The sequence below is a fragment of the Pipistrellus hanaki genome, assembly GCF_964339955.1.
Source record: "Pipistrellus hanaki genome assembly, chromosome: 1".
Taxonomy (NCBI): domain Eukaryota; kingdom Metazoa; phylum Chordata; class Mammalia; order Chiroptera; family Vespertilionidae; genus Pipistrellus; species Pipistrellus hanaki.
Genome location: NC_140503.1, coordinates 179,298,119 through 179,322,040, shown reverse-complemented (window position 1 = coordinate 179,322,040; position 23,922 = coordinate 179,298,119). Strand labels below are relative to the sequence as shown.

The window sequence follows — 23,922 nt, the reverse complement described above, 5'->3', positions numbered from 1 at the left end:
GTTTCTTGTAGGGACTAAGGCCTCTCCTGCACAGAACGTTCTATCGAGTTCTTTACCGCCAAATGCCACCTCCTCTAAGCCTCCTTTTCCTCACTGAAATATGTAGGAAAAGAAATCACTTTCTTTTTTAAATTGGAGGGAGACTTTTCACTTTGGAGGGAGAAAAACTTTCCCCCTTCCCCCTCTAGGTTCTGTGGCTGGCCTAGTGATTACATCGACATGAAACAAGTTAGCCGGAGAAACGCACGTTTCATTTTGTACGTCCAGGAGCACGGAGACAAGAACAGCTTGCAGTCAGGCTATGGAGCTGTGCCCGCTCTCCCAGCTCAGGAGAGGCGGGGAGAAGGGGGGATCGGGGAATTCAGGGGCAGGAAAGTGGTTCACAGGAAGGTGGGAAGAGCAAATGTGTGGTCAACGGTGATGGTTTGCCGTGCACGCAGGTAATCTTTTTTGATAAAAGTTTTCTCTGGTAACAGGCCCCCTGTCTAAATTCTCTGGGGCAGGTGAGGGAAAGGCAAAAGGCTCTTCCTCAGTCTGCTGGGCCTGATCGTCCTCAGCTGGAAACGGTCCACGCGCCGAACTGGCACCTCCTGCAGCCGCTGCCCAAATCCCTCAGCGCCCGAGCCTTCCGCCCCTCCCGCAGGCGCCGAGTGCTCCTGCTGAAAGGCTCCGCTCTGATCCGGCTCATGGGGAACACACAGAGACAGGGTCTGCTCCCAGGGAGGCTCCAGTGGCCACCAACCTCATGTCATCACAGCTCCTGCCGTTTACTCTGAAAGCTGTCTTCTGGTTAGAGCCACACACACAGAATTGGCATGGAGACTTTTTATTTTATTTTATATATATTATTGATTTCTTACAGAGAGGAAGGGAGAGAGATAGTTAGAAACATCAATGAGAGAGAAACATCTATCAGCTGCCTCCTGCACACTCCCTACTGGGGATGTGCCCGCAACCAAGGTACATGCCCTTGACTGGAATCGAACCTGGGACCTTTCAGTCTGCAGGCCGATGCTCTATCCACTGAGCCAAACCGGTTTCGGCGGCATGGAGACTTCTCAAAAGATATGGGGAAAAAAAGAAAAAAAGGAACACAAATGTTTTCAATTTTGAAAAAAAAAATAATAAAGTAGATGACTCTATTTCTAAGCTGACATTCAGAGGTCCCAGAAATAATAAGGAAGGCTGTATTACCACCGGAAGATGTATCAGGAAAAGAAAAAAAAACATATTTAGTCTAAACTTCATTGGACACATATTTTAAGAAACCTTAGAAAGTCCATTCCATGCAGAAAAAATACCCCCCGAAAGGAGCATTTAAGACTGAAGTTAAATTTTACGTTAAGTATCTGGTTATATATACTTATATACTTCAAAAGCATCTGTGTATTCTTTTGTTTTTATTTCTTTGTGATGGCTGTTGGTGTTTTGTGGACTTCCTAATTTCTAGAACTGGAACCCCAATTTAGAATTCTGATTAGCACAGAAATAAGGATGCCGTTTGCCAAGGCTTGTTTTGCTTTGGCATCTAGGAGCAACTTAGTTCTTGAGTTGGGTGGTATCTATACTAGGTAGGATTGCTCATTCTTATGCCACGATTTCAGAATGGCTTTCCTCCCCTCCCCTCTCTTTCCTCCCTTCCCCTCCCCTTTCCTATCCTCCTACTTTTTTCCTCCTCCTCCTCTTCCTCCTCCTTTGCTCTTTTCACTCTCTCTTTCTCTCTCTCAACAGCATTCTCCAGTCTGTGAGGAGGGCATGAGACAAGTGTTAAAATACAAACAAAGTATATGAGAAGGTTAATAGTGTTGTGAAGACTGTGTGGGAAGAGGCTGACTCTAAGGAAGAGTAAAGAAATGAACAAGAGAAGAAAAGAAAGCTGAACAATAGATTTAAAAAAATGCCTTAAAACCTAACATGTCATGTTTTGAAAGGCTTTGGGGAAAATAAAAAACATAAACAATGCCCTATGCAGAAGAAATCAAATCATCTAAGGAAGGTACTTCATTTCAGATAAGTAGAGTGAGGTGAATTTTCTCCAGTCTCAAAAAAAGTAAACTTTGTCCAGCCAGAGTGGCTCAGTTGGTTGAGCATCGTCCTGTGCTCCAAAAGGTTGCAGGTTCGATTCCTGGTCAGGGTACATATCTGGGTTGTGGATTCGATCCCCTGTCGGGACATGTACAGAGAGCAACCAATCAATGTTCCTCTCTCACATCGATGTCTCTGTCTGTGTCTCTCTCACCTTCCTCTCTCCGAGCATGTTCTTGGGAAAGGATTTTTTTTTTAAAAACAACTGAACTTTATTTTACACAATATAAGCATAAAAGACCTTTGAAATTCCACATAGAATTTGATATCTGACATCATGGGAGAGTGGTATTAGATTGATGAGTATCAGCCTCCCATCACCAGACACGGACAGCAGTGTCTCAGAAAACTGTCCCTCTAGGGCAGGGACAACATCTATTCATCTTGGAGTCCACAACCTCAGCCCGTTGTTTGCTGTGTTGCCATCATGTTTGTTGAACAAGTAAAATGATTACAGAGTTAGTCCCTCCCTGCGCATCACAGCACCGATTCATTTGGGAGAAATTATTTGAAAGAAACTGACAAGAGAAGGAGTGTGACATGAAGTAGACTATTGAGGTTTTCAGAGGACACGTCTCAAAATTTTTCTTCACTCCCAAATTGTTCATTTCACTACATCATATAATTTTCCACACACCATAAAAAACAAACAAAAAAGGCATATGCGCTATGAGTAGAGAACCACAAAAGTATATTGAGATTCAGATGTTGATATTAAGTAATGAGAATCATTCTTCAACTAAATTGCAAATTGCTAACTTCTTGACTGCTATTGTATACATAATCTCAGGAAATCATTTGAACACAATCAGATTGGCAAACACTAAAACATGAATGTTTATAGGCTACTGTGTTTTATTTAGAAGATTAGGAAGAAGAGATAATTTTTTATTTTTTATTTTTTAGTATTAGAGCATCCTGTGTCCTGCCTCTGTTGAGGACAGATATGACTTACACTTCTTTTTTAATATTTACCTGAGGACATATATGTGTGTTTTTATTGATGAGAGAGAGAGAACATTGATGTGAGAGAGAAACATCAATTAGTTGCCTCCCATACGCACCCTGACTAGGGATCGAACCTGCAACCTTTTGGTGTATGGGACAATGCTCCAACCACCTGAGCCCCCAGACCAGGGCATACCCTTCTTTTTTTATCCTCAATTTGTGTAGTTTAATATTGTGGCCTTTATGGGCATTCGGTAAATAGTTGATGACTTGGATTAGATGGGAAAATGTACCAATATGAGCACTGTAAAAGTCATTGTGGATAGGCATAAAATAATTAGAAACACATTCCCATATACAATGAACTTCATTGATATATTTCCCCAACTCTTTGCTAACATTCCATGATACAGATGTATAAATTATAAAAGGCCAACCTACAAGCAGTACTTTGCGGAATACAGTGACAATAGATCCAATGATAGAAAAATGCAACTGATTTCAGGCCAATCTAATAGAGGACATTTGTAAGTCAAGCCCAGGAAATTGCATCCAAGAGTATTATTGTGACATTCACTGCAATGTGACAGTGGTAACAAATTTTAAAAAGACTATTGAAGCTTCAAACTCTCCAGTTCTTCAGTGATAATGGGATTTCAGGTTACCACTAGCAGAGTAATCAAGCTAAAGAAGCAGCTAAGAGATACATAAAAGGAGTCAAAATTGAATAAGGATCCATTAATATTATAGCTTATATTTCAAAATGAAAAGTGAAAAACATGGGGGAAAGGGATAGTTCTCTGAGAGTTGACTGACCTCCTCCAGGTTGAATTTCTTGGATACATCTGGCCAAGTCTAAATGGAGAGATGACATTTGCATTGAGACTGTTAATTGTCATAGCAATAAATTCAGTAACATTAAGAGAAGGATGGAAGTAATAAATTTAGGAGTTATTAAAGGTAGAGACTTTGATGTAATGCTGATATAAGCTATAAGAAAAGTTTCATTTGCACCTTTCTATTTGAGATCTTTTCATAAGTGGTGTGAATCCAAGGATAAGACTGACCTTGGAAAGGGACAAGTCATGAAAAGGATATTTTGAGTTTAAGGAAATACTTCATACTATGATGCAGAGGTAGGGAGGACATACAGGTTGCTTAATACAGCCACTGTGCCAAGGTAGAGGCATTTCAGGGCACAGAGGAGAGCATATTCAACAAAGGCTATAAATGTGTAGGAAAAAGATGCACAAATACTTACTGGCAAAGTGTTGTATAGCTGATAAAAGCTATACAAACTACAAAGATCAAAACTTGAAAATTGGGAGAAATGCGGAGAAATGAATGCTTCAAGAATGTATTGTACTTGATAAAGTATAAGTAAGGTTAAAAGATTGCGGTATTAAGACAGGTTAGATGATTATTTATACCTATTAGGAAGATGGATGCCAAAGGAACCTATGGACATAAGCTAGGAAAGCACATGGAATTTAATTTTTCTGAAGAAACAAAAAAAATGGAAATGTGTTATACCTGGCAAAGCAGGAGGGTGAAAATTGGCCTTACATAACTAAAATGTTTGCCTTTGTTTGTCAGTGCAGGATATTTTTTTTTCTCTAGTAAACAACCTCAATGACAATAAATATCTGAACAGAATCTTGAATTACTTGGAAAATAATTCAGGCACAAAAGAATTATGATGGTGCTATATACCTATTATGCTATTCTAAAATGTAATGAAAAATTATATCTTAATAACAATACAAATCTTTGGATATTAGAGAGCATTTTGAAACAGAAGATGTGAGATGTGAGAGGATTGTCAATCTGCTGAGATGTATTTTTCTTACTCTTTTTTATTATAGTTTGGGAATTATGTCGTTTCTTCCTGTATAAACATTGACTCTATAATAAAAAGGAAAAGGGTCCCTCAGCTAATCTGGCCTTTCCTTTCCAGGTATGAGAAATACAGGCAATTTCTCCCCAGTGCAGGGGTCAGCAATTTATATCTATTTTTAAATATATTTTACGGATTTCAGAGAGGAAGAGAGAGGGAGAGAGAGACAGAGACAACATCAGTAATGAGAGAGAATCATTGATTGGCTGCCTCCTGCCTGTCCCCTTCTGGGGATCAATCCTGCAACCCGGGCATGGGCCCTTGACTGGAATTGAACCTGGGACCCTTCAGTCCGCAGGCTGACACTCTGTGCCCCTGAGCCAAACCAGCTAGGTCAGGAGTCAGCAATTTTGATGGAGACTGTAATTCGGTGAATGGGCAGTTGTTAGAGACTGTGAAATGTAACCACCATTTCAGTGTTTTATTACAGGTTTCACTGCGTTTCCTCCATCTCTCCCATCGTGTGGCATGTTGTATGCACCAACGTACTGGAAGATAGAGTGCTTTCTGTCACTGACGTGGAAGCTGTAGGCCAGAACTGACTGTTTACGTGTGGGGCCCTCGCCCCGCATTTTCATAAGCATTGTGCTCACAGATTGCATGCTGTGCTTTTCATTTCAGTAACACTTAAAGCCATGGCCATGGAGGAAATTAAACTCACACAGAATGTCCATTCTGAGGCTCTGGGTGCTGATGTTGCAGGTACGGTACACACTCTGAGTCGCACGTTAAAGAGACAGAAGCCGTCTTTTCCCAGTTTGCAGTGCACGGACATATCCAGACTCAACCATCACTAACTTGTCCTTTCGCCTCCACTGTCTGGAGCATCGCAGAGGCGCCCGGAAGGATAGGCAACGCAAAGCAGAGGCAGCCAGAACAGGTGTCCTGCGTCCTCTAACTCAGGGGAAAGCTTCTCAGGCTTTCGTTCTGCACTTAAGAGTGTTTCTTCACAATTAATTCCATCTTGCGTGGTGATCCAGTTTCCTGTTTCACAGGTGTAATAAGCCGGTGCTGAATGAGGAAGAGAGGGGATTAGGAGAGTCAGACTCACCTAATGACGGTCAAAAATGTGAAAGAAGCGGGCAGAATACTTACTTTATTCATTATTTACTTGTTATTTTGTTCTGTGGAAGGGTTAGTCGGTGATGTGGGGGAAGGCCGATGGTGATTGTGCCACAAGTTTGAGGCTGGGTGGCCTCCACCCCAGAGTACTTATTTTTTTTAAATATATTTTATTGATTTTTTACAGAGAGGAAAGGAGAGGGAGAGAGAGTTAGAAACATTGATGAGAGAGAAACATCGATCATGTGCCTCCTGCACACTTCCTATACCAGGGATGTGCCCGCAACCAAGGTACATGCCCTTGACCGGAATCGAACCTGGGAACTTTCAGTCTATAGGCCGATGCTCTGTCCACTGAGCCAAACCAGTTAGGGCCAGAGTACTTATTTTAAAATAGGCACAAATATGTTCAAGGCAGAAGGACCATGCATTGGGACAGACTATCCTGTCTTCTTCAGTTTCTCCTCAAGATATCATTTTATTACATCATAGGAAAAGCCCCAAAATATCAAGGACAGTTAATATTCTGTTCACTGTGTGATCTGTTATAGAAACATTTCCAGTAAAAATGCTTTTGTTTTAAATTTTTTGATACTGGTAGGGATAACATTTAGTTAGCGTTATCCTTCAGTAATTTTAACAATAAAAGCATAATATGCTAATTAGACTGGACAGTTGAACCACCTTCCGGACATTCTTCTGGATGAAGCCGCTACAGCAGGGGCCAAGGCCGAGGCCGTTATGGGTGATCAAGCAGGCAGGCAGAGTGGTTTGGGGCGATCAGGCAGGCAGGAAGAGGCGATTAGGGGCAATCAGTCAGGCAGGAAGGCAAGCGGTTTGGAGCCAGAGGTCCTGGATTGCAAGAGGATGAGGGACACACCCACCCCCATGCACAGATTTCGTACACCAGGCCTCTAGTACCATATAAATGAGAATTACCATAATATAATGCATTGGATGAGCCCTAAAATATATCTATTTTTATTACTACTGATCAGAACATTTTGATATTAAACTCCCATTTCAATTTTTTTTTTTTCAAAATTCCCTCAAATGAGTTACATGGGAACCACCAATGATTGAACTTACCCTGCCTTTCTTGGCAGAGATTAAAAGGATATACATATACTACTTCATTCTTGATAGTTAATTTTCTGGCTGTTATATGTCTGTTTTATTTTATGCAGAGCAGTTTCTCTCCCTTTAAAAAAAAATAGTAGGTTGAAATTAGTTTATTTGGATGTTATACACTTTGCTCCTTTGGGAAGTAGATATCAAAATTAGGGCAAATGAGAGCTTTGGAAGACAGCCTGCATTATGCTCGCAGTGAGCTTTCCTCCTCCCTCCTTACCCTCCGCTCACCATCACACACCCCGGCCAGCATGACGTGACAGAGTGTTTGTGACAGCCTGGCCCCAGAACAGCTTATGTGACTCACACTGAGAAGCTTTTGCTACCTCTCTAGGTCTCCTTACTTTCTTATTGTGCAGGTTAAGTGTTTTGATTTTTTTAAGAACTGTTTTATTTCTTGTTTAGATGATTCCCTTGACTACATTATTTCTTACCTTTCCTTATTGGAAATCACAAATTTATTTTGCTGTGGGATTCATCTACACACTTATTTGTAATTTGGAGTATAAAGGGATTATTCCTCAAGTTGAAACCCAAACAAACCCAATTTCATTTTGGGTTAGGGGGGAAAAGTACACATACTGCCATATAGCAATAAACCTGCCATATATTTTCACCTGTTGTTTCTTAGAGATATGAGAAATTGTGCAGCTCAGTGACCATTTTTTTCCTGAGGGAATTTGCACTGGTATAGGTCTTTGATTATCAAAAGTAGATGCTACTATTTAATTGGGGAAGAAACAGACTCATAATGATCTCATTTTTAACAGCGAGAGATTTCTCTGTTTCTTGGATGGAGTAAAGGGTAGTACTTAGAATGGAAGTAGGAAGGAAGGGAGGGAGAGCCAAACTGCTTAGTACCTGAGAAGTAGATACATAAAACCTTCATAAGCAGAGCCCTGGTTCTCTATGTATGCGTTTTAATTACCTACAGTGCGCCAGGTTCTACGCTCTAACCTGTTTCACAGGTATTATTTTTCTTACAGCCATGTTCTTTTAGTGTCCACAGAATAGAAAAGAAAAAATTGTCCCAATGATCACCTAAAAAAACAAAAAGGCAGAAGATTTGTGCCCTAAAAGTTCAAGGGGATAATGAATGGCACAGAAAAATAATATACTTTGAAATTATACCAGTGTATTAACCCCGATACCAGTTTTTGTCTTGGTGATTCGTGATTCAAAGTTAGGATCACCTGAGCAGCCATAGATTGCTTAGATTCAGTCAAAAGTTTCCTACGTTTTTCACTCACTCAATGGGTTCCCTTGTATTTTATCTGGATTTTTGTTTGCCTCTTGGTGGGCACCTCCTCAGTTTTTCCAGAGCAGAGGGGCTTTTTGGGGAGTCGGCCTGCACAGCTTGATGCAGAGCAGATAAGACAAATCCTAAAGAGGGTTGTCCCCAGTCTCAGATGCTCCCCCTAAGTTACGCGGTCAAGGGAAGATGATCTTAAAAAAGCAGAGACGTGAATGAGAATTAGTCCAAAACACTACTGTCAAGGTAGCAAACCAAAAGTAGAAGAAATGCTAAAATTTTGTGGCAAATACTGTTAAGATCTTTTTTATGCTTTTAGCGGTATATTGATGTGGATGTGAGCAACAGGCTCATTTAGAGAGACCCTGACATTTCTTTCTGCCCTTCCTTGAAATCTAACAATATTGGTGTGATTTATTCCTCACTCCCTCAGAACTCCTCAAGTTTCCTCCCAGAAAGAAGTTTTCTCTCCACCGAGCTTCCAAGAACAGGTTTCACATCCCTGAAAGCTAATTTAAATTTCCGACTTTTACGATCCCAAGTTGGGGTAGGGGTTCTATCCATAGACCACACCTGCCATAACACAGTAACATTCTTCTCATTTATCATTTGGGAATAAAAAAATGGGTTTCCTTTTTACTTCCTTTCAAAGAGTAAGACACTTTAAAACATTAGGAAGTCTATTTCTCATTTGACCAAATTCATTATAATGAAACAGCTTTACTTGCATCTTGGTGTTACCCTGGCTTCTTGTCGAGCATCCTCGATGCACTATTTGTCGCACGTTCTCCCTTTCTCTTTGGCTTACCACTCAAAGAGAAAGCCAGCCCAGAGCGCTCTCATCCATCACATTACACAAGTGATAAATGGAGCTAATTTATTCTCTGTGGGTTTTTAATTAACCTAGAACTTTTTTTTATATGAAGTAGTTCTACACAATAAAATGTTCATTAATTATCAGCTGGGACCCCAGAGCTGAGCCAGAATAGAGAGAGAAGAAACGGATATCTCCCTTCCAGCATTAACCATGTTGATACGAATAAGCAGAGTGGGAGCATAGATGTCACTCTACATGTCTGCAAGTGGTTCCAGGATGATTGTCACCCAGCAGTTTTCAAATATGCCGACAGTCACTTCACAGATACTTCAAGAAGTCACTTTACTCTGGCTGGTGTGGCGAAGTTGGTTGGGTGCTGTCCGGTGCAACAAAAGGTTGCCAGTTTAATGCCCAGTCGGGGCACATGCCCTGGTTCGGGCTTGAGTCCTGATAAAAGGACTGCAGGAGGTAGCCAATCAGTGTTTCACTCTCACATGGATGTCTCTCTCTCTCTCTCTCTCTCTCTCTCTCTCTCTCTCTCTCTCTCTCTCTCTCTCTCTCTCTCTCTCTCTCTCTCCCCTCTGCCCCCTGCCCTCTCCCTTTCTCTCTCTCTAAAAACCAATTTAAATTCATCACATAGAGTTGCCAAGAGCAAGGGGTTGCAAACAAGCTTGCCATACTGTAGCTTTTATGTATTCCACTGCCTTCCAGGATTCTTCAACATAAAATCAATGGAAAATTAACAAAGAACGGACTATAATTTTTTTTAAAAAAATACACTTTTAGAGCAATTTTAAGTTCACAACAAAGTTGAGCAGAACATACATTTCTTACCCTCGTAGTGTAGTATGTTAACTTAAAAAATTTACTTTTAGAAAAATAACAACTTTATTGAGATATAATACACCATTTTAAAGCATATGATCCTGTGTGTTTTAGTATATTCACAGAGTTATGCAACCATCACCACTCTCTAATTTCAGAATTAAAATTTACTTTTAAATGAGGAAATTAAAATGCCACTTAGAAAGTGTTAAAAAAAAAAAAAAAAAAAAAAAAAAAAAAAAAAAAAGCTGAAACCGTTTTGGCTCAGTGGTAGAGCGTCGGTCTGCGGACTGAAAGGTCCCAGGTTTGATTCCGGTCAAGGGCATGTACATTGGTTGTGGGCACATCCTCGGTAAGGGGTGTGCAAGAGGCAGCTGATCGATGTTTCTCTCTCATCGACGTTTCTAACTCTCTCTTCCTCTCCCTCCCTCTCTGTAAAAAATCAATAAAATATATAAAATTTAAAAAAAAGAAAGTGTAAAAAGAAATAAATTAAAAAAGGAGGACAAATATTCCCCAAAGTCATCATTCAAACCAAACTCTTGCTGTTTTTTACATTTTATTTATTTTTCACATCCAGATAATTTTACAAAGAGTGTCCTGTGCACTTATTTTACAATCAATGGCTCTGTCTCTTTAACGGAACTCACAGTGTAATGAGGTGTGCTGTGATTCTTACTGCTGTGTATACACATGAAATTATTCAAATACAGAAAATAACTTCATGGCCGTGTGTGCTGTGGTGTGATGCTTGCTATTAAGCCATCTCTCTTGGCATTTGAATATTCCAGAATACTGTTACAGCTTTAGACTTTGGCTCATTAGTAGTGGGTAGGTATCTTTTATTCCTTTGTGCTAAGGCTTGAAAATATTGTAAGCTTACATTAATTGATAAAGCTGGAGTTTCCTCAGGTGATGCTGTTTGTTCCCTCAGACGAAGGGCAGGCTCAGCTCTGGACATGTTGCAGGAGTGACTTCCACTAGCATCCAGGGGAAGAGCTGAGCACTGAGCATGTAGGAGTGAGCAAGAGAAAGCCAGTCCATAGAAACATAGACCTTGGATCTGAACACATTTACAGAAGTGTCACAAGTGGCCAAAAAAAATGTGAAAAGGTGCTCGTAAGATATGAATGTAAACTTTTTTTTTCAGAATCAGATTAAGCATGTTTGAAATAATTGATGTTAAGTGCAATAAAGGATATGAAAAATGGGGTACTTATATGTTCTAAGAGTATAATTGATCAACCTTTAAAAGGCTAATTTGATGGCATTTAATACTTAAAACATCTATCTTCTTTAATTGAAGAATAGCACTCTTAAGAATTTTGCAGAAGTGATATTATTATTTACACTAATGAAAGAGTAATATGCTAATTAGATCCAGTCAACCGGCCATCTTCCAGATGTCTGACTTCCTTCCAGCGAAAGCCATGGTGGTGGAGTCTGAGGCAGAGGCAGTTAGGGGCTATCAGGCTGGCAGACAGACAGAGATGTTAGGGGCAATCAGGTAGGCAGGCAGAGGCAGTTAGGGGTGACCGGGCAGGCAGGCAGGTGAGTGGTTAGGAGCCAGTGGTCCCAAATTGAAAGAGGGATGTCTGAATACTACACGACACACTAGCCTAGTTTTCAAACTGCAATAGCACCGACCAGGCCCAAACAGCAGCCAGACATCCCCCAAGGGGTCCCCTATTGGAGAGGGTGCAGGATGGGCTGAGGGAAACACCCCATGCACGAATTTTATGCACCCGGCCACTACTATTATTTGAAAAAGACATGTACAAATATGTTCATTGAAACCATGTTTGCAATAGCAAGAAATTGGAAACAATCTATTGCTCAACAATAGGAAATTTGGCTAACTGTCATTAAAAGGGTAATGTACTAAATTCTTAAAGTGTGTAATATACATGTACTTCCCAGTGCAGATGTGTAGAAAAACTGGGATTGGGAGATTATTTATTTATTTATTTATTTTTATAATTTTTCATTTGATTACATTATGAGTGATTACTACTTTTTTCTTCTGCCTCTGTTTTTTAAGCCCAAAATATACATCGTATGCCCAAGAATCTGGCTCTGGTCACCTTAGCCTCATATCCTGACCAGGGGAATTCTATTTCTGAGGGAGGCCACATAGGTAGTATCCCAACCCTCTTCCTTTCCTTTTTAAAAATAAAAGTTTAAAAAATTTTATTGATTTTTTTACAGAGAGGAAGGGAGAAGAATAGAGAGCTAGAAACATCAATGAGAAACATTAACCAGCTGCCTCCTGCACACCTCCTACCAGGGATGTGGGGATGTGCCCGCAACCAAGGTGCATGCTCTTGACCGGAATCAAACCTGGGACCTCTCAGTCCGCAGGCCGACACTCTATCCACTGAGCCAAACCGGTTTTGGCCTCCTTTCCTTTTTTGATGTCATCTAGTACTTACCTCCTAATGGGGCTATTGCCTTTTAGGGGAGGAAAAAAACTATCTTTGTACTATCCTCCTAGGTTCTGTGTCTGGGGTCCTATACATTAGACTCACAAAAGAGAGGTTAAAAGAGGAAAGAAAATAAGTTTATTAACACATGCATTGTGCTTAACACATGCAAATATGCAGATATGAGTATCTTCAAGACGTGATTAGAACTTGGGCTTATATAGCATCTTAGCAAAAGAACTAAATGTTTACAGAAGACAGGAAAAGGACTTGAAGTTTCTAGGGGCAGCAAATTGTTGGAAGGCAAATCTATGGGGAAACTAGTGGAAGGTAAGAGCTGATTAGTAAGGTTCGTTATATAGTTTCTTCTGATGCCATCTCGAGGCTCATGAAGGTCTAAAGTTGTCTCCAATAGTTAACTTTTGTCCTTTCTGGTGTGTTTGTGTGGTGGGGAGAGTGACCACCTTTGTAAATTATGTCTTGCTCTTAGGTAAATAGGGGAAGGACAAAGTTTTTCTTGAATTTGCTTCTCAATTGCTTTCAGCTCAAAATAATCCTTATGCTAACGTAGCATTTTCTGCTATTCTACTATGTCCTTTCTGGGCAGATGCAGCCTATGGGCCCATGATTTGAAACCTTGTGCATAATTTAAAAAAGAAAGATTGCCCTTCCTTCAGACAGACAGAACCCTAGCTGGGGCACTTAGCCTGGCACGCAGTGACTGGCAGGGAGGCTGGATTTCATTCACCTCTAGCATGCTTGGCTGAGCATCCTCATGTAGGAAGCAGCCCTACACAGTCACCTTGCCCAGGGGACAACCTGGCTGCTCCCTTCCCCCAGAGTGACAAGATCGCCAGGCTGAATGTCCTTTCTCCTTAATAGTTCCCGCATGACGATCCAAATCCTTTGATTTGGGTCCTTGAGTATCTACCTACGCTTCTCTGGTTTGCACTCGAAGTGATAGCTCTTCACCCTTTTTATTGGTTGCTTTGCTTATCCTTAAAATTCCTTCTCTTGCGATGAAAAATAGTCTGTTAGAGGATCCAGCAGCCCATATGCCTAGCTTCACTGAATGAGTTTCTTGAGACTCTTCTGTCATCTTTCTGTTCTCAGTTGGTGGGGTTTTAAGTCTCATTCCTAAAATGACAAATGTATTTTTTTTAAAAGAAATTAGTGAAATACAAAAAGAGGAAAATGAATTACTACATAATCTTTATAGCCTTCTGTAATTCCTGGCCAGCTTTGCCTGAAAATAAGCCAGGGAAAGGTGAGGACTGGGGTGAGGGAAGAAAAGAGCAAGCAAAGTCAGGCTCTGAGAGGCTTTGATAACTGAGATTAAAAATTAAGAAGTCATCAGATTCCCTTCCTTTTTCACACCCACCAAAGATAAATAATGCACACACCCAGAAGCAGTTATGGGAGATGGGATTCTATTTATACTGGCCTTTTAAACTCCATGCATACACCGACCCTGTAATGGGATTGGCATAGCACAAGGGCCATGCTGAGTGGCTATCCTAGTGTTCGGACTGTGGTAGCACCAAGGAGTAGATTGAGGCAGGACAGGGACTAATAGGGATGTACTTTAAAAGAGCTGAAATCATCCAAAATTGACTACTAAGCTCAACATGAACTTTTCTAAACTTTTATAACATGTTTAAATGTTTTTGAGTGCGCATATGTGTGTGAATATGCATGTGTGTGTGTGTGTGTGTATAAGATGAGTGTGTGTGTGTGTGTGTGTGTGTGTGTGTGTGTGTATGTGTGTGTGTGTTGAGGGAAAGGGCTAGAAATTAAAACCCAGTGCTCATTCTAGAAAAAAAAAATACTTTATTTTATTTACTTGCTTCGATCCTCAGATTTGTTTCAGATTTGCCTGTCATTTTTGGCAGCAAAAATTAAAGGTCTATGGCTTTGAAACAGACTTGGGTACTCCCATGGCTCAGTATTGTACCTGTGAACTTAGACAGACTTATAAACAAAGATACATAATATGCACATGTGTTCTTGCTCATCTTTTTTCTAGATAAATCTAGAATTTATAGGAATATGAGATTCTTACCACTAAAAATATCTAAGGCAGACTAGAAGAATATTTTCTTTATCAGTTAGAAACTGCCTTTTACTTTCCCTTGTTACTGGTGAAAGGAATTGGATCTCTAGGCTAGCATAAATTAACTTGTGCTCATTTTACTAGTTAGGATTTAAGCTTTTTCCTTGAAGAACAGGGACAAAATAACTGTAACTTAAACATGATAAAAATTTATTTCTCTCTCGTACCTGCTCAGGGCTAGACCGTCCAGAGATAATGTCTTCTCCATAAGGACACTTGGGGCCTGAGTTCCTTCTACTTGCTGCTTGGTCATCCCTAGCATTGTTCACCCATATGGCCTGTTTCCATGTCCATATCCTGGGCACCAGGATGGTGGAAGGGGAAGAAAACAGCACATGCCTTTCCTTTAAAAACACGTATTTTGGAAATCGCCTCTATCCCATTCTCCAGAATTGAGCCATAAATTTTTTAGTGATGCCTGCCCTGGACATAGGATAGGAGAATAAGGTTATCCCTCAGTGATTCATTCTGCTGCCACCAAACAAGAGTTTAAATTAAGGGATGAGTTGGGGACTTATATGGGAATACCAAGTTTTTTAATTGGTGTCTTATAGGCCTTTGACAAAGGATCATGAAATGCTGAGGCTTGCTCTGGGAGTGGGTGTGTCTCAGCATGGGCTGTCCTGGTGAGTAGGAAACCACTGTCAGGACAGAATAGGGGGAGACAGAATGGTTTCCTGCAGGCAAAGGCATCAGACAAGGGTGCATGTTCCCTCCCTGTTTGTATCATCTGTACATAGGTTATAGCATATGAAAAGCTGGGTTAGACTCAGAGGAAGAGGAGTGAAAACTGGTGGGAGAAATATCAGCAGCTTAAGCTATGTGGATGCCACCATCTTACTGCCAGAAAGTAGCAGTGATTTGAAATGATTTCTGATGAAGGTGAAAGAAGAAAGTGCCAAAGCAGGGCTGCACTTGAACATCAAGAAGTCAAAAAACATGACCACGGGGGGGGGGGGGGGGGGGGAGGGAACAACCCCACAAGTTTAACATAGACAATGAAGACTTTGAAATAGTTAAAAAAGATTTTGCTTACTTTGGTTCGGTCACCATTGCAAATGGAGACCGTTGCCAAGAAACCAAGAGAAGGTTGAGCTCAGAGGGCAGCCATGGGAGAATTAGGAAAGATCCCCGAGAGCAAAGATATGTCACTAGATACCCAGGCTAAGATCATTGACACCCTCCTATTGCCAGCTACTATGCACGAATGTGAAATATGGGCAGTGACGAAGGCTGATAGGAAACAGATTGATTCGTTTGAAGTGAGGTGGTGGAGGAGAGATCTGTGGATACCCTGACCGCCAGAAAGACAGATTGAAGCCTGACACATCGCAGGAGGAAAAAATGATGGAACTGAAGCTGTCCCACTTTGGGCACATGTTGAGAAGGCAGAGTTCTTTGGCAAAGACAGTAATGCTGCGAAAAAGAGAAGGCAGCAGGAAAAGACGAACACGGACTATGAGACAGATTGACTCCATGAAAGAGGCTGTAGGAGCGGAGCAGGGCTCTGAGGACAGGACATTGTGGACATCACTCTTCCAGAGGGTCGCCAGGGGTCAGAACCAACTCAATGGCACGTAGCACACGTCGTGGAAAGGACAGTTTAATTAAATGACCAATTGAAATAAATTTTTAGAACACTCGGGTGCATTTACCTGAAGACACCAGAAAACCACCCTTATACGGTCCTATTCAGGGAAGAGAGGGTAAGAAACAAATTGGAACGAATTCGTTCATTTCCTCCTTGCTCTGAACTTGTTTGTATGACTGAGTTAAGAGTTTAAAATACTGTGTATTTATTGCCTTGGTTTGCTTTCTCTCTTTGTGTGTCTCTTTAGCTCTCAGCTCTTGAGAAACTAGTCTAAATATGACACCTCTCTGGTCGCTGACAGTCTCTAGCACAACATCACAGACAAAGGGAAAGTGCAATAGATATTTGTTGGTTGCTGGATTGAAACTATGCATGGTGATCAAATTAGCTTTTTTTTTTTTGTGTGTGTGTGTGTGTGTGTGTGTGTGTGTGTACTCATGGAGTTTGCTGACTGCATAAGCATTACTATCCTCAATTTGTTTTTTGGATGCTGAGGTTGAAGGTGACTAAGTGAATTGTACCATTCTTCCGGTGATTCTGAATGCATTATTGATTAGGCACAGAATTGATTAGCATAAATGTCAGCTGAAGATTTTTCTTCCTCTCTTTTTCCCTTGCGTTGTTTTGGCAGGAGAAGTGGAGGACAATTCTCAGGCTTCTCTAAGAGGCCTGTAATAAATAATGTATTTATTATGCGATAAGTCATTTCGGGATGAATTAATATCCTCTTCTAGATGAGAGCAGGCATCCGCTGTCCTGGTTTTGCTTTCCTTGGTCAGCCCACTGGCAGGAGTTGCCCTTGCTCTTGGTTCAGGTCCCAGCCCCTCCCTTGCTTCTCTGTAATTGTGGGTGAGTCATGGCCACCTTACTGGCCCTCCCTTTCCCGGTTGTAAAAGAGAAATGAGTTGCTACCAGATGATGTTTTAAAGTGCCTCTGACTTCTGGAATGGAAGACCCTCTGGAAACACAAAGCATTGTTGTTGCCATAAATGGGCTCTTAGCACGATAACTAACTCCTCTTCTCCCTCAACCAAATTTCCTGCCGAGGTAAGTAATGTGGAGTAGGTTTTTTTTCTTCTTCTTCAGCTTTTAGTTCTTTTTGTGTATGTCTAGCCTTGTAAATGTAGTGAATAAATGCTATAATCATAACCCTTTTTGACAGCTCTGTAATTTAATTGTAATTCACTGGGCCTCTTTTTAAGACAATGACATGTATTGAAGATGCAGCTGCTTCCATCTCATCTGCTGAGCTGACAGGAATTATTGGAATCATAGTCACAGCAACCATGGGAACTTCTGATCTACTCAAGGCCAAATATAGGGATATTCTGTGTGTGTGTGTGTGTGTGTGTGTGTGTGTGTGGACACTTTTTATACTCTGGCTTGCCAAAAGTGGTATTTATTGGCCTTTGCATAAATTAGTCAATTATTCTGAAGTGGAAAATCTTCTTGGATTTCTTTTCTTTGATAAGCTATATACTTTCTGTTAACATTTCAGAGGCAGTCCCTCTGTTAATCTGAAGATTCCTGCCAGCGTTGGCTAGGAGGCATTGGAGATCCGTTAGTCATCAGATATTATATTGGTTTGCTAGGGCTGCCATAAGAAGGTACCATAGATATTGATTGTTCTGGGGACTAAAAGTTCAAAATCAAGCGTTGGCAGGGTTGATTCCTTTTGAGTGTTATGAGGCAGAATCTGTCTCATGTTTCTTGCCTCATTTCTGATAACCTCAGGTCCTTGGCTTGTACGTGGATGTTTTCCCTGTGTCTTCATAATGCCTCCTCTGTGTGTATGTGTGTCTCTGTTCAAATTTCCCCTTTATACATGGACATCAGCCACACTGGATTGGGGCCCACCCTAATGATCTTATTTTAACTTGATTATCAGATCTGTAAAGGCTCTGTCAAATAAGGTCACAATCTGAGGTGCTGCGGGTTACTACTTCAACATATCTTTACTAGGGGTACACAATTCAGCCCAGAACAGATGTCGACTTGAACATGCAGAAAATTGTTTCTTATAATGGTTGCAAAGAATTGGTGTCCTCCTATGCTTTTGGATAATTACGAGGAGACTTTCACAAGGATTATTTATTTTATAATGATAGGGTTCCTTTCATTTGTTTTGGGCAGTAACATAGAGTAATGAAGTCGACAGTCTTCCCTCCTATTTGGCCAAGCACTTGTGGTGCAGCTTGGTTTGTTTTGTGACCTTCACTGACCTTCACATTCAGAATACAACTTACTGAATGCAAGGAAAGATCACTACTGGCAGGTCGCTGTTTACCTGGTAGACAAATTGAAGATGAATTCATGTTCTTTCTCCACCCATGTCTACTCCTTGCATGAAGGAGTTTGGATATAATTCAAGAAGATGCTCCTGGTACCAGGAAATTCCTTGGAGGATTCTGGCATCTAGACCACAGTTTGTTATGAAACAGAAATTTTAAAACCATATCTAAAGTTAAGGAAATAAATGGAAGGAATGCGGATTGCTTGGTGTGATAGAAATAACTGGGCTAGATATTAGCAACGGGATCTCCGGCAAGTCAGTTCCTCTTTCTGTTTACTAACCGAGCAGTGTGGGCTTTGGATCACCAGGCATCTCTGTCAGAGAGCTGCCAGCTTAAAGCCTAGGATTCTGTGGTTACTATTGCATAAGACTCTTCTTCAGATAGAGAGTCATGATTCAGGTCAGTGCTCAGATGTGGATTGGGTAAAGCCTTAGAAGGTGTTAGGTAAGAGATTCAACATAATCTGTGGAAACATAAATGATTATTCGGTGCATTGAAGCTCGCAGTATAACACCACAGGGAGGTAAAATGAGAAAACTAATTGGGGAAATTTGGTTGTAAGAAATGTGAGAAAATGCCAAAACCGGTTTGGCTCAGTGGATAGAGCATCAGCCTGCAGATTGAAGGGTCCCAGGTTTGATTCCAGTCAAGGGCATGTACCTTGGTTGCGGGCACATCCCCAGTAGGGGGTGTGCAAGAGGCAGCTGATCGATGTTTCTCTCTCATCGATGTTTCTAACTCTCTATCCCTTTCCCTTCCTCTCTGTAAAAAAATCAATAAAATATATATTTTTAAAAAAAAGGATTGTGGGAAAGAAGATAGAAGGATTATATTTCAGTGACCGAAAGAGGAGGAAAAGTGCTCAGAAACCTCTGTTCAGGAACTGTGGGCAGGTCCTGGTCTGGAGGGGCCTCCTCTACTCCAGCACTTGGAACAGCTCCCACTCCTGTATCATGACCATCTTTCAAGTGTGTTTCTGCAGCCAAATTCATACTTTCCCCCGTAGGCAAAGATATCCTGGACGTGCAAGAAAAATAAGAAGATTGCAAGCTTCCGTTGCTTTCTAGTTTAGCACAGGGATCTACCTAATTAGGAGCACTTGTGATGTCTACTTTCTGCACTTGTGACCAACTCGACTCTTTATAAACACGCTCTCTGAGCTTCACTCTGCTCCCTAGGAAACAGATGGTGGGCTTTTCACTGGTAAGTGCCCGAGGGAAACTTGCTCTTATTTGAAGGAGTCGGACAGCCTGCTGGAGCCTGTTGAGGAAGAACACAGCCTGGCTGCCGCTCTTGGTATGCTGTGTGAATAGTACAGGATGTTGATTTCAGGGGCCATCTGGAATGAAGACACGCCAATAAATTCATTTCAGTGGACTAGTAATTTTTTTTTTTTTTTTTTGTAAGCCTGGCTTTTGACAATTCTTTTTTGGGGGCATCCTTTTCTTTGAACTTAGGACCTTTCAAAAAGGAGTTAGGTAGGTCATAAGGCGTGATTATTCATGTATTAAATACCAACTAGAACAAATAATAGTTACAACGTGCTGTGACATGCACTATATTATAGGTTTGAGCAAAGCATTCTGTGAGCCTAGTAGAAGGGGGAAATTAGCTCTAGTAGGGGGCATGAGCATGGTTCCTGGAACTTCTGCTGGGAGAAATGAGGGATGTAGCATTTTAGCTGTATCAGTAATTCAGAGGAGGTGGGAGGTAGGGTTTGTAGTAAGAAGTGACAGGGCAAATCTCTGAGAAGCCTGTAGGTTAAGGCTGGATTATGAAAGATGTTGAATGTTATGCCTTCTTAAGAAGTTGAATTGAGTCCTGCAGGGTAAGAGAGAGACATTGAAAGTTGTTTTTGGTGTTTTTTTGTTTTGTTTTTTTTGTTTTGTTTTGTTTTTATTGAGGAATAATTGGCATATAACATTACATTAGTTTCTAGTGTACAACATAATGATTCAGTATTTGTATGTATTATGAAATGATCACCACAATGTCTGGTTAATATGTCACCATAGTTATAATCTTTTTTTGTGATGAGAACTTTTAATATCTCCTCTCATAGCAACTTTCCAGTGTACAACACAGGATTATTAACGACAGTCACCATGCTGTACATTACATCCCCGAGACTTACTTATGTTGTAACTGGCAGTTCATAGCTTTGACCCCCTTCACTCATTTCACTTATCCCCCATCTCTGACAACATCCAGTCTGTTCTCTGTATCTATGAACTTGCACTTTTTTTCTTTTTTAGATTCCACAGGTAAGTGAAATTATGCAGTGTTTGTGTTCTCTCTTTGGCCTATTTTCCTTGGCATAATGCCTTCAAGGTTCATCCATGTTGTTGCAAATGGCAAGATTTTCTTCTTTTGTTATGGCTGAATAATATTCCATTGTATATGTATGTGTGTACATGTGTGTGCGGCATACCACAGTTTCTCCATTCACCATCAGTGGATACTTGGTTGTTTCCATATCTTGACTGTTGTGAGTAATGCTACAGTGAACATGGAGATGCAGATATCTTTTTGGATTAATGTTTTCATTTTCTTCAGAAATGGAATTTTGTTGTCAGTTTCAGAAATAGGAAGCTCACTTATATGGAGTTCTATTTTTAGTTTTTTGAGGAAACCCTCAAAAGTTTTTAAACATGATTAGAACTGCATTTTAGGAAGATCATCCCAATAACCCCATGGAGTATGGTTTGGAAGGTACAAGACTGCAGTCAAGAAAATAAATTTGGAAATTGTTGAGATATTCCAGTGAAAAAAGCAAGACACATTACCTTAGTTCAGGTGCTCACTATTCCTTGGCTTGCTGTTAACCTCTTCAGTAACTTCTGCCCAGCAGCTTTTATCATGGTCATTACAAGGTTAAGAGCTGCTGCTTTTTTGAAGTTCATTGGTTTTTTAAAGATTTTTTTTCTTAATTTTTAAATAGGCAATGAATCTCTATAGGTCAAAATTTCAAAAGTTTGTAAATTATAAAGTGAACTCTTCTTCCTACCATATTTCTCATGACAATTTCTCCTGTACCAAGATACCACAGCTTTAATTTTCTGTGAATCTCTCTAGAAATATTTTTATGAATATTCAAGAATATGTTTATCTATATTTCCCCCCTTATAACAAATATGTCTATCAGACATACTCTTTGTGGTGTTTTTTACTGGAGTATTCCACCATGAGTATGTCCATAGAGTCTCCACAGTCTGGATTTTGCTGTTTGCATTCCTGCAATGTAGTGTATATGTTCCTCTGTCCTCAGTATTTTCTTTAAATTGGTAGTTGGATCAAGCCAAATGCTATCAAATTTAGATTCAATTTTGTTTTAAGATTACTTCATAGATGGTGTGTTCTTCCATTTTTAACATTTCAATCTTTGCTCCACTTGGATTTTATCTTGGTGTAGAGTGTGAATATGGTTCCAAATTTTTCTTTTTCCAGTTGTCTACACAGCTATCCCAACCAATTATTTTTTAATGGTCTGTCTTCCTCACTGATTTAAGATGCCATTCATATCATATATAAAAACCCCAAATGTATTTGGATTTATTTGGGGGCTTTTTATTCTGCTCTATTCATCTATCTATAATTCATGCAATAATGTTATGATTATTGAGGATCTATAAAACATCTTAATATCTGATAGGGCTAGTTTCCATTTATTACTCTTTTTCCCCAGCACTTTCCTTGCTATTCTTATTTATTGTGATTGCATTTGACTTCTAGGTTAAATTAAGGAGAATGATATCTTCCTGTATCATGGTATGTCTTCCTTTTAGTCACTTGCCTGTCCTTTAGAAGTGTATTGATGTTTTCTTCATATATTTCCTTCAGATTCTCATTAAGTTTATTCCTATGTATTTTGTTGTTTTGGCTCTAATAACTGATGTATTTTCATCTATTACATCTTTTCGTTATTTATGAATGGCCTTGATTCATACTCTATCAGACTTGCTAAATTCTGTTCGGTTTTAGTAGTTGACTTCCTTGGGTTTTTCATCTTATCACCTGTAAATAGTGATTTAACCTACTCTATCTCAGTCTTTTATCCATCTAATTCCTTTCTATTGTGTTGGCTACACCTTCCACGTACTTAACCCTGGTTCAAACCTGTTATTTCCTCATTGCTAGGACTATTTTACCACACAGATGCTTTTGTCATAAGCCCAGCTTTCCCAGCACTACCTGGCAGCAGGTGACATACCTGCTTCCTTTGCCCTGGAGCTAGGAGCCAGGTGTGATCAGTCGGTATCAGATCTATGGAGTGTTGGAAGACAGAGTAAACCTGAGGCTCTTCACACCCTTCTTGTAAGGAAACTAAGTACATAGTCCTTCATTTGTGATCTTCTTACAACATTGTAAGTTTTGAAAAAGACACCTTGATTTCATACCTATCTCTTATGTCTTTCTTTTCTTGATCCTATCCTTTTTTTTTTTTTTGCCTCCATTTTTCTCTGCCTTCCTGAACCCTTTCTTTTTAACTCTTTCATTCATGTCTCTCTTCTCTCCCTTCCACTTTCTCTTTCCCAGGAACCCCATATTCTTTGTGTTATATTTGATTTTGAATCATGATGTGGTAATTTCTTCTTATAAAGGAAAAATCTTACAGCTGGGCTTACCATGCTTTATTAGGTAATAAAACATTTTAGCTCATTATTGTGAAATGGAGACAGGAATTTTAAATTGGTGCAGTGGGAATGTCATGTCGAAGTCTACTTAATGTCCTCTTGGACCTTTAGCAAGTAATTCAAGATGAGGACATTCGTTTTTGTAAAATGATTCTTTGAGGTATTTCGGTATAACACACAAAAAGCCTTCATTTTTAGCTGGTACTTACGCTTGGAAACCACATCACAAAGCTTTTTGTGAGGCAAAATCCTGATCCTGGAAAGCAAGTGTGCTGACCGCTCATGAACTTTCTTCTTCTTTTTTATTTTTCCAGAATTTTTTTTATGAACTTTCTTCTTACCTATTTAGACATTTCTCAATGTCATGAGAAAATATAGCAAATGTGTGATGGAGCCCTGAAAGCGAAATGGCTTTATCACATAGAGGTGCATGAGCAAAATGGGAAGCTGTGAGAGGTGGGCCCTTCTTATCCACATACAATCTTATACGAGGACATTGGGCTTTCTACCAAGATTGGAATCTTATGCTTCATAAGCACAGAAACCATGTCTTAATCATCTCTGAATAACATTATGACGGGACTAGAGGAGCACATTGTAACTGTTTTGTGATTTGGTTAATTAAACTAGACCAGACTGCTGTGGTCTGAATGTTTGTGTCTTCTCCCCAGATCCATAAGTTGAAATCCTAATGCCCAAGGTAACGGTTTAGGGAAGCAGGGCCTTTAGGAGATGATTTGGTCATGAGGCAGAGCCTTCATAAATGGGATTATTATTGCCTTCATAAATGAGACCCTAGAGAGATCCCTTGCCCTTCCACTCTGTGAGACTAAAATGGGAGGGCCCTCAC

At 40.2% G+C, this 23,922-nt stretch overlaps 1 protein-coding gene across 2 annotated transcripts in view; it reads left to right on the top strand.

Moving 5' to 3' along the window:
* CRACD (capping protein inhibiting regulator of actin dynamics) overlaps window positions 1-23,922 on the top strand; it is a 169,699-nt gene that overhangs the window by 67,309 nt on the left and 78,468 nt on the right. Inside the window, exon 1 of one of the 2 annotated variants that reach the window (XM_084899142.1) lies at window positions 17,071-17,191. The exons of the other annotated variant lie outside the window; for it this stretch is intronic. The gene's annotated coding sequence lies outside the window, so the exon portion shown is untranslated. Of the gene's footprint in view, window positions 1-17,070; window positions 17,192-23,922 lie in introns of those variants that run through there. 2 annotated transcript variants of the gene reach the window in all.